Source organism: Camelus ferus, chromosome 1, assembly GCF_009834535.1.
Source record: "Camelus ferus isolate YT-003-E chromosome 1, BCGSAC_Cfer_1.0, whole genome shotgun sequence".
In the NCBI taxonomy this organism is placed as follows: domain Eukaryota; kingdom Metazoa; phylum Chordata; class Mammalia; order Artiodactyla; family Camelidae; genus Camelus; species Camelus ferus.
The window spans coordinates 57,715,730-57,731,975 of record NC_045696.1 but is presented as its reverse complement, the minus strand read 5'-3'; the positions used below and the strand labels follow the sequence as shown (position 1 = coordinate 57,731,975).

Sequence of the window (16,246 nt, the reverse complement as noted above, 5' to 3'; positions counted from 1 at the left end):
GAATCTGGCACAGAGATGGGAGGGACAAAGGGATAAGGAAATAGTATACAAATAGCAAAAATACAGACACTTCCAAAAGCCACTGTGTAGTTTTCCAGAAGAGGTGATGACAAAGGGTCAAGTGTTGAGGAGCTAAATACGGCAGACAATGCACTGGTTTAGGTCCTGGACAATAGGTAGAATCTGGTCAAGAGGAACAACTACATGGAAGAAATGAGAAAGACATCTTCAAGTGGAAGGCTTGCACCTCTTAGAAACCAGAGTTAAAATAGTCAGAGGCCACACTGAACAAGTCATCCTAATTATCTTTGACCTTTCCTCACTACAGTCATGAAAATTGTAGAGAGAATAAGTGATTTCAGCAATTGAGATAGGTGTTTTTAGACACTGGCTTAGTAACCATACATAAATAGCTAGAAAAAACAGAAGAGTCTACTATGTCTCATAAAGGTAATACATATGTGGTATGGTGTCCAAGTATGTGTATTTCAGTCTGAGAGAAGGTGACCCAGACAAGCTGGCTTATGTTCAGAGAAGACAAACAGGACAATAAAAGCTTGGACATGAAGCCATGGGGAGGAAACAACTGTGGGAACTAACCCTGAAAGTCTCCCTAGAGAAAAGAATTCTTAGTTGGGACATGATTGGGACCTTCAGGATGCTAAAAAGGGGTCTTAGATTTTTTTCTAGGCGGGTCAGAGAATAGGACTGGACAGACAGGTAGAAATTCCAAGAAAACAGATTTTGGTGTAATGAGAGAATTTTCTAACCACCAGGACTGTACAACAATGCACTAGGTCTCCAACACAGCACAAGAAAAATTTCCCATTACAAGTAGGACTAAGCAGCAGTGGAAACAATGCCTCCCAACGTGAGGGTGTAAAAGTTTCCAGAAAGAGCCTAGATGATCAGGTGTAAGGGAACTGGAGAGGACATCTGATGCTGGGTGACTGTGGACATGAGAGCTGAGGTACAATTAGAAGAACCTCAATTCTAAGAACTATCTCAAATTTATATTGCACTCCTCTTTCTTGGAACTTAAAGTGCTTTTACCTCTAATCACAGAACAATGAAGCAACTTGCTTAGAAATTGTCTGTAGCCAATTTGGGATGAAAACCCTTCCTAGGACTATAATTCTCAACAGTTTCTATGCCACATATGAAGCCACTTGAGTTTGCCCAAAGGCAAGCTTTTCAGATTCTATACAGTAAACACTGGGATATTGATTTATGTTTTAATATGCCAATAAATTGAGTCAAGCACTCCTAATGACAAATTTGTAAAATCAAGTAAATGAATGCAGTTACTCTGATTGACCTCTGGAAAGTCACTCCTGTTGTTGGGGCCCTGCTGGACCAGTGAGGATCACCTCTTTGGGTCATTCTAGCTCTGTTATATCGTATACTATCAAAGCCAGAGGCAGCTTTAAGACATTGGTGTCCCAGCAAAACATTATCTCACATACATCTCAAAAATGTTCTCCTAGGGCAGTCTACCCTAGCAATAGAAATAAAAGCAAGAATAAACAAATGGGACCTAATGAAACTTACAAGCTTCTGCACAGCAAAGGAAACCGTAAGTAAAACAAAATGACAACCTACAGAATGGGAGAAAATTTTTGCAGATGAAACCGACAAAGGCTTGATCTCCAGAATATATAAGCAGCTCATATGACTTAATAAGAAAAAAACAAACAACCCAATCCAAAAATGGGCAGGGACCTAAACAAGCAATTCTCCAAGGAAGAAATACAAATGATTAATAGGCACATGAAAAAATGCTCAACATCACTAATTATCAGAGAAATGCAAATCAAAACTACAATGAGGTATTACCTCACACCAGTCAGAATGGCCATCATTCTAAAGTCCACAAATGACAAATGCTGGAGAGGCTGTGGAGAAAAGGGAACCCTCCTACACTGCTGGTGGGAATGCAGTTTGGTACAGCCACTGTGGAAAACAGTATGGAGATTCCTCAAAAGACTAGGAATAGACTTATCATATGACCCAGTAATCCCAGTCCTGGGCATATATCCAGAAGGAACCCTACTTCAAAATGACACCTGCGCCCCAATGTTCATAGCAGCACTATTTACAATAGCCAAGACATGGAAACAGCCTAAATGTCCATCAACAAATGACTGGATAAAGAAGATGTGGTATATTTATAAAATGGAATACTATTCAGCCATAAAAACCGACAACATAACACCATTTGCAGCCACATGGATGTTCCTGGAAAATGTCATTCTAAGTGAAGTAAGCCAGAAAGAGAAAGAAAAATACCATATGAGATCGCTCACATGTGGAATCTAAAACAAACAAACAAACAAACAAAACAGAAATAGACTCATAGACATAGAATACAAACTTGTGGTTGCCAAGGGGGCAGAGGGTGGGAAGGGACAGACTGGGATTTCAAAATGTAGAATAGATAAACAAGATTATACTGTATAGCACAGGGAAACATATATAGGATATTGCAGTAGCTCACAGCAAAAAAAAAATGTGTGACAATGAATATATGAATGTTGATGTATAACTGAAAGGTTGTGCTCTACATTGGAATTTGACACAACATTGTAAAATGACTATAACTCAATTAAAAAACGTTAACAAAAAGAAGACATGGTGTCCCAGACAGCCAAGCTAGCCCTTGCCAGGGAGGTGGCTGGCAGCAGGTAAGAAAGGAGAATGGAGAACTCATGCCCCTCCTATTTTTTTTTATCAGTTGCTTATTCACACTGTTGATGGGTAAAAACCTAAGTTCAGAAGCCTAATATGACTCTGGCCCTATGTGCAGAGTTAGCCTCTGGCTCCCTCTGGCATGTCTGGTATTGCTTTCCATCCAGCAGGGTAAGCCCCAAACGCCTCTTCCTTGATTGACTCTCCCTGTCCCATCCCTGCCACCTCACAGGCCCTGAGCCCAAGTCCAAGCGTCTCTGGCAGGGATTGCAGCCCCGGAAGTGATGAACGTGACTGTAAGCCTTGTCTGCTTGCAGTATTTCCCTTTTTCTTTTCTACTTTAAGAATAAATCCAGTTTATCTGCTTAATAGGAAACGTGCATTAAGTCACGGGGCTTGGGTTTCTGGTTTATCCAGCATTCACTGTCTTACTTGGCAGAGGCCCATCTCTATGTGGAACAGATCGTCACAAGGACTGTGGCTTAAATGGCTATCGTGTCACTTCCCCTTCCCAAAGCCACACAGGTCTCACTGTGATCCTTCCCCTCAATGTTCTTTGTGGGCTGCAAACTGAATAATCAGCCCCACCTGATGTATTTGATTACTCATGGTCTCCTTTCATGCATTCCTATGTGAGACCCTTCCTCTGTTCCGTCCCAAATGTCCCACTTCCTCCTGCATTTCCCTCTCCTTCCATTCTCCCATGTTTGGGGGTGGCCATCTGTCCTCCTCTGGGGAGTACTCATGGTAGCTGCCGTCATTCTCTGCAGTTTTCCTCCTTCTTTCTCGGGCACTTTAATAATTTTGTTTCCTTGTCTCTGTTCTGCCCGTTGTTGGGATGCTTTAAAGAGAGAGTATTAGGACAATGCTTTTCAACGTGTGATTCCAGAACCTGCAGCATCGGCATCATCTAGGAACTTCTTAGAAATGCAAATTCTCAGGCCCCAATCCAGACCTGCTGAGACATAAACTCTGGGGTAGGGCCCAATAACATGTGATTATGATACCCACCCATTGCGTTAAGAGGTGGTTCTGGCTGGGGACTCAGAACTACTCAAATCCTGCCCTCAAGGTTTCAGAGGAAAATGCACGTGCAGAGATTAGCTGAGCTTTGGCCCCTTAACCCCACGTCAAACTCGAGTGACTGAGGGTGGGCCAGAAGGAGGATCCTTCATTCTCCACTAAGTTAGCCTAGGTGATCTAGATCTAAGGCAATCTTGCCTCTTTCTCCAAGGCTAAACTCGAGCTGAGTTCTTCTCAATCAAATATGAGAAAAGTGTGCTCCAAAATACACAGAAACTTGGTGCGAGAGATGCCGCACACAACATGCAAAGATAAAACGTTAAAAGCCTTCCCTTCAAAATCAGGAACAAGGATGCCTGATCATCATTAGTGCTGGGGTTAGTTTAGCAGTGCAGCTACCCTAGGCTGTAACACAGACGCAACCAGCACTTTCATACTAATGGACAGGGAGGAAATGAAAGCATCATGGAAATCTCACTCTTATGGCTATGAGGCCCAGCTGCTCTGCAGACCCCTTACAAGTTTTGGGAGAATTGCAAAAGGAAGATTACAAGCCCTGAGATGCGTCAGCTGTCAGAGTGAATCGATAGTACCACCCAAGCAATATTAGGAATAATGACCTCAAGAAGAAGGAGGAAGGGAGAAATGGAGAGGGGGAGGGGGAGGAGGGGAAAAGGAAAGAATCAAAGTGTACAGGCCAGATGAATGTGTCCCACTGTACTGGCCCTAGTAGGTCTCATTATGGTGGAAGCAGCTCTAAAGGTGTCCAAGTTGGGAGTGGGTGGGTGAGAACTCTTGACAGGGACTTGAATGAAGACAAGGATGCAGAGTGAAACTGGGAAGTAAAACAATGGAAATGGAATTTGAGTAAATATGAAAGGAGGATGGTCTAGAAAGCCTCAAGAAGAACTAAGAGTTAAAGGGCAGTGCAGACACTTCTCTGCCAGTGCAGGGCCTCATGAAAACGCTCCTCCTCATGACACCGCACAACAGCAGGACAAGCTTCAGCAAACCACCCACACCTACAGTGCAGGGAAGGGGATTAAGAAGGGTTCAACCTGGCCTCTTTTTGCCTTCTTGCCGGTGTAGCTTGATTTTACCAAATTAGGAAGGGACAAGGTGGGAGTCAGGGGGTAGGAAGGGTGGGAAGGGGCATAAGGGAGGCAATCAGTCTCCATCATGGCTATTCCAAGGGGAACCCAGAGACGGAAGGGATGGGCCCTGCCTTCAAGGAGTTCTGAGTCCAGTTAGGAAGACAAAATCCCTTGGTACGAAAACACATGATAAATGATCAAATAAGAACAGAGGATGCAGAGGGGTGTGGGATGAGGGAGGCATAACTGGGAAAGCTTCCTGGCATAGAAAGCCTTGATGGAATCTGAACAGGTGATGAGAAAAGGGTGGGTTACACATTGGGGAGCTACGTAGCTGGGGCAAGACTGAGAAGGGGTGTCCCTGGAGACCTGGTGACATGTACCACCATGTGAAAGGGGTAGGACAGTAAAATGGAAAGTAAATTATTCCTCACATCAGTTTTCTCACCTCTAAAATTAGGATAATAATGTCCTGCTTTCAGGGTGGTTGAAAGGATGAAAAAATAATATGAATAAAGCACTAATACAGTTATGGGCACATGGTGAATACTTAGAAAGTGATAGATAAATTTATTATACTACTACTCCTGGGCATAAAAGCACAGCATAGAAATAAGAGGCTAGGAGAATGATAATATAAAAAACAATATTACTAGAAATGAAAATGTTCACATAAAAAAAGGTACAACGTGAGGGGTGTTAAAAATCTAAGGTATGGATGACAGCAGGGCCACCTAATGTGTGGTCCCCCATCAGCATCACTGTGAGAGCTGTAAGAATGGCAGACACTTGTCTCCATCCCAGGCTTACTTAATCAGAATTTCTAGGGGTGGAATTCAGCAATCTACATGTTATTAATACCTCCCACCTTAAAGTATGAAAGCCCTGGACTACAGGATTTGGGAAAGTCTCTTGGCCAAGAGATTAGCTCAGAGGAGACACACCTGATTCCAGTTGGCTTTGCCCTCAAAATTAATATTCTCACTTGTGCACGAGGGTTACTAATTTATAAAGAGAACTTTAGAGAGTCTGCAAGGAAAGTAAAACTATGGAAAAGAATTAAGATTGACTGTAGTATTAGAATATAGCCACAGAAAGTGGGATAAAGTTGTGTTAGTTTATGTTATTCAATCATGTTTTCCTGATAATTAAGTTCTAAAAAAACCCTTTACATTTTTAGAGCTTGAGGATTTTGGAACTGTAAACCTATATTGATTCACTGAAGCCACAAAACAACCTTACGTGATAGGTACTCTTGTCATCCCCAGTGTATAGGTGAGGGAAGTGACAGGTGGAGAGGTTTCCAGAGTTAAAGGGCTAATGACTGGCAGAGTCAGGATTTGAACCCAGGTAGTGAGACCCCAGATCCATGCTGCCAGTTGTGAGTCTGGGCTGCTCGATCCCCACCATAGTTTATTTAACCAGTCCCTTCTTGCTGGACATGCAGGTTGTTTCTAATGTTTCACTTTCATTAATAAACACGTGAAGCACATCCTTGGGTAAAAGTTTTTAACCATATTTCTGATGATTTCTTTAGGATAGAGTTCTAAAAATTGAAATCCTTGGTTAAGAGTGATAAACAATTTTAAAGCAACTGGGTTTCAATGTGTGAGGAGGGTAGCCATTTCCTCACTCCACCAGCACTATCTTTAAGGTCTTAGTATTCTTCCTCAACACACTGGTTATCATTTAAAAAATTCTTACTTCTTTTATCAAGTAAAGTTAGAATATTTTTATATGTTCACTGACCATGGGCTTTTCCTCATTTAAAAACTGTTACATACTTTGCCCACTTTTTAAAAACCATGGTTTTAAATTCTATGAGCTCTTTAGACATTGAAACTCATCATCATTTGGCATCCTTGCTGCGATATTTTTTAGTTGATTTTCCTTTTAATTTAATTATGACTTTTCATATGTAAGTACTTTGTATATTAAACTTGTGTATTTTATACATAGGTATTTTAACTTTTTTTTTAAATGTTTACATAATAAAATCTATTGATATTTTCCTTCATGATGCTCTGTTACTTCTGCACTTTCAACAAACTTCCTCTTTCCCATAAAATATCCTCTTGTCTCCTCTCAACCCCCCTCAAAATAGAAACTTTCCAAACTTCAAGTTTTAACTTGAAGCTACTATTTGAGTATATTTACAGTAAGAAGTTCATATTTTTTCCAGAAAGCTAAATAAGCTGTGTGCTCATTTTTTCAGGTGGGTATTCTTTGAAACCTATCCAGGAAACCTGCATAGGATGGAGAGACAGCCAGATGGTGGGAAGAACAGAGGGCTAGAAATCCAGGCGGAAGCGTTAATCAGGGCTGTCATTTACAATTGTGTTTTTTTCTGGCAAATCACCCCACCTTTCAGGGCTGGTTTCCTCATGTGTAAAACAGAGATGATAACACCCATCCTGCCATCTCCCTTATTTATCTTGTGAGATGTTCTGAAGATCATGATAAAATGAGTTAATGAGTTAATGATAGAAGAGTGCTTTGTCAATCACTGACTGCTATACCAGCCTATACCCGTATTAGACGAGTTCACTCAGCTCCTCCAATGTACCAGGCACTGTGCTGGACTCTGGGGTTTCAGTGGTAAATAAGACATGCTGTCTGTGCTTGATGACCTTGAACAATGTGTATTAGTTCATTTAAGTCCTTTGACAATCAATGAGGTAGATAATATTAATAACTCCAGTTTATAGATAAGGAAACTGAGGCACAGAGAGGTTGAACAACTTGCCCAAGGTCACACAATCAGTAAACTGTAGAGCTGGGACACGAGCCCAGGCAGTCTAACTACAGAGCCCAGACATTTAACCTATGTACTGTACTGCCTCTCCTAAGACGAGGCTGAAAACTGGCTGACAACTGCACAGAGCCAAACTTTATTTGGAATATATTGATTTTTAAAAGTGCAGAAAGAGAAGGCCACTTGGCCTCCTCACTACCTTCTCCTGATGCGCAATAAACAAAACACTTAGCACAAAAGGGTCCTTGTGGGCAGGGGCATTGGGTGTAAGGATGAGTAAACCCAGATCCTGACCTGGTGCTCATGATCTGATGCACTTGGGGTCGGAAGCTGTGGTAGAGAACCTCGGCTGAGGGCTCCCCTCTCACCGGGTCTCTCACATCAGCTGGCACTTCTTCTATCCCTGGCCACGTTCTTCCCTCAGGGCTACCAGGCCGGAGATCTGGATTCTATGGCTGGTGTCTCTGAGTGCTTAGTGCCAACTCAATGCCTCACACACAGCAGGACTCAACTGATGCTTGTTTGTTTGGGTTTTTTTTGGGGGGGTAATTAAGTCAATTTATTTAATTTTTTTTAATGGAGGTACTGGGGATCGAACCCAGGACCTCCTGAATACTAAGCATACGGTCCACCACTGATGATTGTTGAACTAAAAGCTCATGTCAAATTACAGAACATTCAGAGAGACTGGAAGATATGATCATTCTTTCAACCATCAACTTCTATTACAAGGAGAAAAACAAAACTTTTTTTTTCCCCTAAGGACAAACAGCTCACAATTATTAGAGGGAACAATTACAATCTCTTTGAGTCTGCTTCTTTCTTTCTACATGAAAAACAACAATTTGAACAAGAAACATGCTTATTAGGAACTCCACCAACGAAATAACATGGGTGAAAGAAGTCAAATAACTCCATTTTTCAATTGTTTAGTAATTTTGCTTGTGTGTGTGTGTGAAACAGCAGTTGAAAGAATAATATCTAAAATTAGTTTCCTCTATAGGTATCTTATTACCTTTGTCCCCATCATCACTGATAAGCATTCTCTGAGGGTGGAGGAAAACAGGTTTCCACTCCATTCCCAGGGAAAAAAATCAATTGTAGATGAGAAATACATAAAAGCCAATTAATTCAGGTTAGTCATTCTTCCTGCTCTTTCAGTGTAAGGCTAGATAGACCTCAGAGACGAGGTGGGGCAAAGGAAACAGGCCAGGTAAACAGCTACCATATCCAAGCATTGTGTTAAGCACTTTGCACATACAGTTCATTTAAACCTCACAACCACCTTTTGGAAGAGACATGACTTCAGTTTTACACATATCCAAGGGATATGCATCAGTAAAAACTGAGACTCACTGAGGTTAGACATGTTGCACAGAAATAGAAAGTCCACTTCTAATATGAAAACGAATATATGTATGTTCGTGTATGACCAAAGCATTATGCTGTGCACCAGAAATTGACACAATATTGTAAACTGACTGTACTTCAGTAAAAAAAAAATATATATATATATACACCCCCAAAAAGTCCACTTTTAATCAAATTCTAGACTGTCCATGGCAGAGGCAAACCTTCTTTTTCCCTCATTTCACATTTTGCCACCTCACTCATTGGCCGCACCTAATTATGTCTGTTCATTTCTGTGGCTTCAAGTAATTACACACTTGTTCAAGCAACTGAATCCAACAGTACCACATTCAATCAGCATTTCCCAGGATCCGTATTTAGGGGGAACAGGCACAAAGCTCCCAACTTTTCAGAAAACACTATCACCCACATCTGGATGATTATTCTGTCTTATGAATGGATGATGTGGTTTCCAAGACTACAGTAGGGACTACCTACATCCATTAATTCTTACTGGCTTTAATAAAGGTAACCTGGTCAGTGGTTACTGGATTCTGGAAGGACACAAGAAAAAAATGGAAGGAAAATTGAGACAGGCTAGTGTCAGGCAAAAAAAGTTGAATGAAAAGTAGCAAGCATGAGTGAGTGTATGTGTGCCACTTTATGACAATGGCAAATGGATGAAGTCTAACGTCCATCTACCTTGAACTAAAAGCCTCCCAGAAATTAGAGAGAGAGAGAGAGAATGAATGAATGAATGAATGAATGAATGAATGAATGAATGATATTTGTTATGGACCAACTAGACCTTCCTGATTCTACTTAATGTTATGAGACAGAGGTTGTCAGGGGTCTTCTGAATTAGAAACACAGCTTTTTGAGTACCAATCATTAAGTCCTCAGCACATAAGCACTTCCTAAATATCTGATCCCCACTCCTGCTGGATACCCAGCTTCCTTTTTATCCTTTTGTGGATTGTTCTGGTTGTTGGCAAGAAGTAAGCCACATGCATGGTCTCCAAACCAAATTATCTGGAGGTTGTTTCTAAATGACAGGGCCTGCCTCCAGGATTCTTTTCCTCTCAAAGGTCTTGGCTTGCTCCCCACTTCTTAAGCCCTTGACAACTTCTTCTACATCCTTCCCTTTGCCCTTGTCTACCACAAAGTTATGCCCCTGAGCTCCTTAACAAATATAAAACATCATCCCTCTGAGGTTCTTACCGATGAAAAATCCTACGCATGTTACTCTGCTGGTCCTGGGTGGCAGCAGAGGTATGGCAGGTGTAATGGGCAAAGTTCTGCTTTGAGGAAGAGGAACTAGTGAAGTGTTAATTTCTGGAAACCCAGAGCATTTTAGGAAATTTTCTTCATTAATTTCCCTCAGTACCAGACTCTACTTAAACTGCATTTGGAAAATGCAGTTTAGGGGAAGGAATTGCTAGTAGAGAACTCAGGGAGTCTTCCATAACCCTCCCTTCTTCGAATCTCTGGGTCAGTTAAGGCAAGTAAAAGCAATGTCCTGTAGGGAGTGTGCTCCCGACCTCGAGGTCCACCTCGGTGAAAGACCTGTGAAGACAGCAGGGGTGGTGCCAGCAAGGAACACTGGAGATTAAGTAATGCGGGCAGTGGTGGTGACGTCATTTTCTTTTGGTATTTTCATTAGGAAGGAGGTGGGATAAAGAATTGAAAGAAGGGGATGGAAGAAGTAGAGTAGAAAAGATACGGATAAAAAACAAGGGAGGTATGAATAGACACAAATGTTAGTATGGGAATACCTCTAGAAGATAAATTGTATTTGACTTAAAAAAAATCTATTGAAACTATAATCTTAAAATAATTTGAAAAAATAATAAAAGATTCCTTCAAACTGGTACTTCTTTTTTCTCCCCAAGCAACATGGCGGCAAGTGACAGGGCCGGGGACTGACACCTAATCTGGCGCCACTGAGGCCAGGTCCGCAAGGCAGCTGGAGGCTTGGGGTAAGGATCTGCGAGGGGAATTATGGACCAGGAGGATGGGTGCTGACACTGTGGCTCCCTTTGCATATACATACATAGTAGAAAACTGCCTGTTCCCTTATGAACACACGGAAAGGGAGTTCTTTCTGACCGCATCACAGGCAGAAAAAAGGCGGAGGCACAAGACACCACCACAGCCGCGTCTTGGTGCGCACTCCCGTTCATCCGCGAAGGCGACCCACAGCCCCTTTCTGAGGACCGGTAAGCCCTAGGTCCTGCAACCTGGGCCCCGACTTCCCCCATACAGCGCGCGCGTGTTCTCGGGGCGGAGCTGCTCCGCGTGCGCCCCTCGCTTAGCCCGAGGGCCCGCCGCCCCCAGACCCATTGGCCCCTAGACCCACCACTGCCCCTCCCCCACCGGGACACTTTCTGCCCGCCCTCCTCGCCGCCCTTGGTCCTACCTGGCGCCCCGGCCCCGGTTCCCTCCCCTGGGGCAGCACGGCTCGTCGGTCCTGGGTCTCCACGACGCGCACTCAAGACGGCGCGCAGGGCCCGCTCCCAATGCGGAGGTCACGGCCTCGGAGAGGCGCCCGCCCTCGGGTCCGGCCCCCGCAGCCCCCGCAGACCCTCTGGGCGGCCGCCGCCGCCCGGGCCTTGGAGCTCCGCCCCTCTCCCGCTCCCCGCCCGCCCACCCCCTCGGGGTCCGGGACAGTGGAGCCCAGCTCCCCTCGGAGTCGCTCCCGGGCTGCTCTCTAACCCTCCACCCCCGGCAGCTCCGGCTCCCTCACCAGCTTCCCAGCCCGGGTCGAGGTGAGCGGATTCCTCTGGGGCCCGGCGCCGAGGGCCACGCGTCGGGTCTAGTTCCCGGGGCGGCGGGCCCCTCTCTTGGGTCTTCTGTTCTTTCCAGTGCGGCGCGGGGAGTTCCCGACCCCAGGTCCTGCTCCTAAGGTCGGAGAGACCCTCCTTCCCTCCTCCTTGGAGATGGAAAGAGGCTTTACTATTTGTGGGTTTACGACTCTGCCAACGTTCTCTGTGCCAAGAATGGGAAACTTCTGATAAAAGGCCGGAGAATCACAGTAAAATAAATAGAAATAGCGTGCTAAAATTCTTGCTCATTCTGCAAGACTCAGGTCAAGCGCTGCCTAGCTGCGAGACCTCCTCGGTGCTCGCAAACAGCTCCCTCCTTCCTCACTCCTGCGCGAAAGGGTGCTGCAGTCCTCCCTGGCCAGAGGCTGACACCTGTTGCATACCATTTCCTCTACCCGACCTGACCGTTCGCTTCTTGAACACCGGGACCGGTTTGCCTTGCTCATCCCTGTCCTCAGTCCCTGGCATGGCACCTGCCACCTATCAGGGCCTCGAATATTTTATGAATAAGTGGAAAATCAATTTCTTTTGTAGAAAGCCAGTTATTTCCTTTTATCCTTGAATAACACGTAACTCCTTTGGGTTTGCTAGTCTCTATAAAGAGCCATGAAAGTTGTTATCCTCTTTGATGAATTAATTCCGTTCTTGGGGAAATTTCCAGAACAAAATAATACTCATGTGCAGATGTTCATAGCAGGATCTTTTATTACAGAAAATAATAACTTAAAAAACCACAAAAAGCAAAGAAACAAAGCCAAACTGTCAACAATAGGAAATTGGTAAAGTAAATCATGGTAGGGTTACTTAATGAGATATTATACAATCGTTAAAATGATAAACATCAAGGCAAGAGTGCCTCAAAGTGTTCTTAGAACAAGGAGGGAGCATTTATTTACTTATTAAGTGAAAAAAAAGGAAACTATGAAGCAACATAATAAAAGTGTCTACAAAATAATAAGCCGAAAGAGTGAAAAATTGCATAGTTACCAGGCTTAACAACTTAAAGTAAAAATGCAGAATTCTTTTCTGTAAATGGAGATAACACATACCTTAAGGGGTTCTTGGATCATAATAAATGAGATATTTAAGAAAGGTGCCTGATATGTGGATACTGAGCAAAAAGTTTCCATTCTTTTGCTCCAAAGGAACACCCTCACATCTGGAGTCTCAAATACATCCTCATCCTAGCCCAATTCTGTCCATTTGACCTCTTTCCCCTCAAATGCAGGGTAGGAGAAAGAGGTGAACAAATACTGAAGCAGCAGGTTAAAGTGAAGGGAAGAATCTAGTTAATAAGAATAAATGCCCAGTCCTCCCTCAGGTTCAAATGCCCAGCAATACAAGATCACAAAGAGGGATTTGGTTCAGCAGTAGTACATATAAAAATATATTAGAGATTTTTGTTGGCCAGCACAGCCTGGTCAGTGCCTAAAGGCTGAATTTATTCAAACCCAAAGCTTAACGATGCTGCAATCGTAGCCTGAGTTTATGCTCTTAAATCATCAATTTACCACCAGGGTAAACTGTTCAAATGTTTTTAAGAAAGCATCACTCTGAAGAGCTATCATTACTCCCATTTTAAAGATGAAGAAACTGAAGCTTACGGAGGTTAAAGTGGATAGGACTGGGCAGCTAGGAGGTGGCAGAACCATCACCTGAATCTGATCAGGTTGACCACTGCCAAGGTGCTTGATCACTTTATCAGTGGGTCCCAGTGTGTACACCTCCCACTAGAGGTATAGGCAGTGCTTTTGAGTGGTACACAGACATTAAGTAACAGTGGGTCACACGGTGAAAAAAGTTATGCTCTCTTCAGTTCTCTTGAGCCTGTGGATTATGTCAAGGAAGAAGTATAATTTTGGTGGTACTTTGTCTTTCTGTGGTATTACCTTGCAACACTTGCTTATTTCCTGTTCTAACAAAGAGAGAGCCTGCCTCAGAATCAGCGCCTTTGCCAGGCAACAGTTCCTAAGTAGAATTTAATATTATCATGTTCTTTTCCTTCTGATATGATTACTTATGCTATTAATTTCTAATCGGTGTAGGTTTCACACTTACAAGGTGATGTAGTTTCTGTTTCAAGTAAAATTACTTAGCTAAGAAAATTGGGTTATTTGAAAGTAAGATATTCAAGAACTAATAGGACTAGTGACATTTAGATATGGTAAAAATGGCAAAATGTGAGATGGTACACAAATGCCTGACATTTGGGAACTCCTGCCCCACACTCTGCTATGATCAGTAGATACAAGGTATGGTGAGGCAGGTTTCAGTTTGAACTCAGTGAGAACTTTCTGACAATCAGAGGTGTCTCAGAAGATGCAAAAGGGCTGCCTTTGGGGGTATTAACCGCATTCCCCTCACTCTGGGGTTAAAGCAGAGGTTAGATGCTTGTTACAGATGATACCATGGGAGGTCAAATACCAGATAGGCTAAAAGCTTTATGTTTCTGCCAACCAGTAGAATCTGAGATTTTTGAAAGCAGAGCTTCCCAGGGACCTGACTACTGGAGAGACTGGATTTTGGAGTAAGGTACATTAACTCCCTTTCAGGGGCAAATTCCGTAGATGAGGTCTAAGTGAGCTCTGAGCAATAGCAGCACCACTGTGAAGTGTAACTTATGGTGCACTTGAAAATTGTTAGGGTGTTTGTTTACAGTTCATTTACTCTCTAAGTACGCTTTCTTCTGAGTAGCCTTTATTCATAACCATCCCCAAGGGCTGAGAAGATGGGGTTGGTCCTTCCTTGCCTACATCAGCATCTCCCAGCCCCAGGCTTTTGTGGTGTCTGCCTACTCCAAAGCTGCCCCTGCTGTTCGTTTTGACCCATTTTGACCAGTGTGAAAATACATGTGTGGTAAAAAAAAGGTAAACAGCATTTACAAAGTTACTTTGGTGTAGGAAACTTACTTTGCAACCATTTAGCCTAAAATTTACGATGTATAGAGTCATGATCTGACTGCCTCTTAGTTCTAGACTATTTAGCACATGAGATATCTTAGAGATCACTTGGGTCCATCATCACAAAGGTTAAAAATCCTCTTAGGAGCTGATTTGGCAGGCAAGCAGGAGGGATAAGAGCATTCAGATGGCCCCATGAAGGAATAACTGCCTCCCCTCAGATAACTGCATCCGGAGAAAGCTCAGACAGCTCTTTGGGTTAGAGAGCTCTTTCTTGAGGCATTCCTAGTGCCTCTTTTTCCCTCAGACTTCATATCCAATCCAACTGCAAGTCTTGTTGGCTCTAATTTCCAAATACATCCAGAATCAACCTCTTTTTCCCCACCTCCACCACTGCTAGTTTCATCTAGGTCAGCATTATCTTACTCTAAGAGACCCTCCTAACTGGTCCCGCATTCCCCCTTGCGGAGGTCTCTGTAGTCTGTTCTTCACACAGCAACTGGACTGATAACATTTAAAACAACTTGGATGTGTCATTTCTCTGCTCAAAACCCTGTGTGTAATGGCTTCCTGTCTCATTCAGAGTAAAACCTAGTAAAATCCATGGCCTGTGGAGGCCAGCATTATCTGGCCCCTGGCTATTTCTCTTATGTCAACTCCTACAATTTTTTCTTGGCTCCACACCCACTGTTCCCTTGCTGGTGTTTGAATGTGCCCTGTCTTGGAGTCTTGGAATTTGCTTTTCTCAGTCTCGAACACTCTTCTTCTCACTTCTTTTGCTCTCTGTTCTAAGTGTTACCTTTTCGAGGCCGTCCTTTGGGATTCCTATCCCCTAATAGCATAGTGGCTCTTTCTCCCCTCTCCATCACTATTTCTTTATCCTTGCTTCACTATTTTTTAAGGGTATTGTAAATTTTACTGATGGTTGAGAGCAGTAAATTGAGGGGGAGGGCGTGATGGAGTCACAGAGAGATTAGAGCAAATCACAGCTGTTCATGAACTCTCAGGTGTGTCCGATTGGTCTATTTATCTGTTATTTTGCCGAAGTACCACATTGTCTTACTTATTTTGGCTTTATAATAACTTTTGAAATCTGGTACAGTAATTTCTCTAACTTTATTCTTTTTTAAGATGATCTTGGCTACCCTTGGATCTTTACATTTCCATATACGTTTTTAGAACCAGCTTGATAACACACACACACACACTAAATTTTTTATTGGGATTACATTAAATCTCTAGATCAGTTTTGGAAAAAACTGACATCCTTATAATATTTAGACTTCTAATCCACAAACACGGGATATCCTTACACTTATTTAAGTCTTCTTTACTTTCTCTCACTAATAATTTATAGCTTATTTGTGTGTAAGTCATGCACATGTTTTGCTAGATTATTCCTAGATACTTGATGCTCTTTGATGCAGTTGTACTTGACATCCTTCTAAAATTGTATTCTTAATTGTTTGTTGCTGATACTTTGCTGTATTTTTCTTAGAATACATCACCTCATTACCTGATATACTATACATTTACATGTTATGTTCTATCTCACTTACAAAATGTAAACAATGCGAGAATAGGTAATTTTGTCCATTTTGATCACTGCTT

General features: G+C 42.8%; 1 protein-coding gene across 4 annotated transcripts in view; it reads right to left on the bottom strand.

Moving 5' to 3' along the window:
• Nucleotides 1-12,093, bottom strand: part of CASR (calcium sensing receptor) — a 63,829-nt gene extending 51,736 nt beyond the window's left edge. For 2 of the 4 annotated variants that reach the window (XM_032480284.1, XM_032480301.1), the window contains exon 1: nucleotides 11,657-12,093. The gene's annotated coding sequence lies outside the window, so the exon portion shown is untranslated. Of the gene's footprint in view, nucleotides 1-11,329; nucleotides 11,429-11,656 lie in introns of those variants that run through there. The other 2 variants (XM_032480289.1, XM_032480296.1) reach the window with 2 other exon arrangements.
• Nucleotides 12,094-16,246: the final 4,153 nt, after the last annotated feature.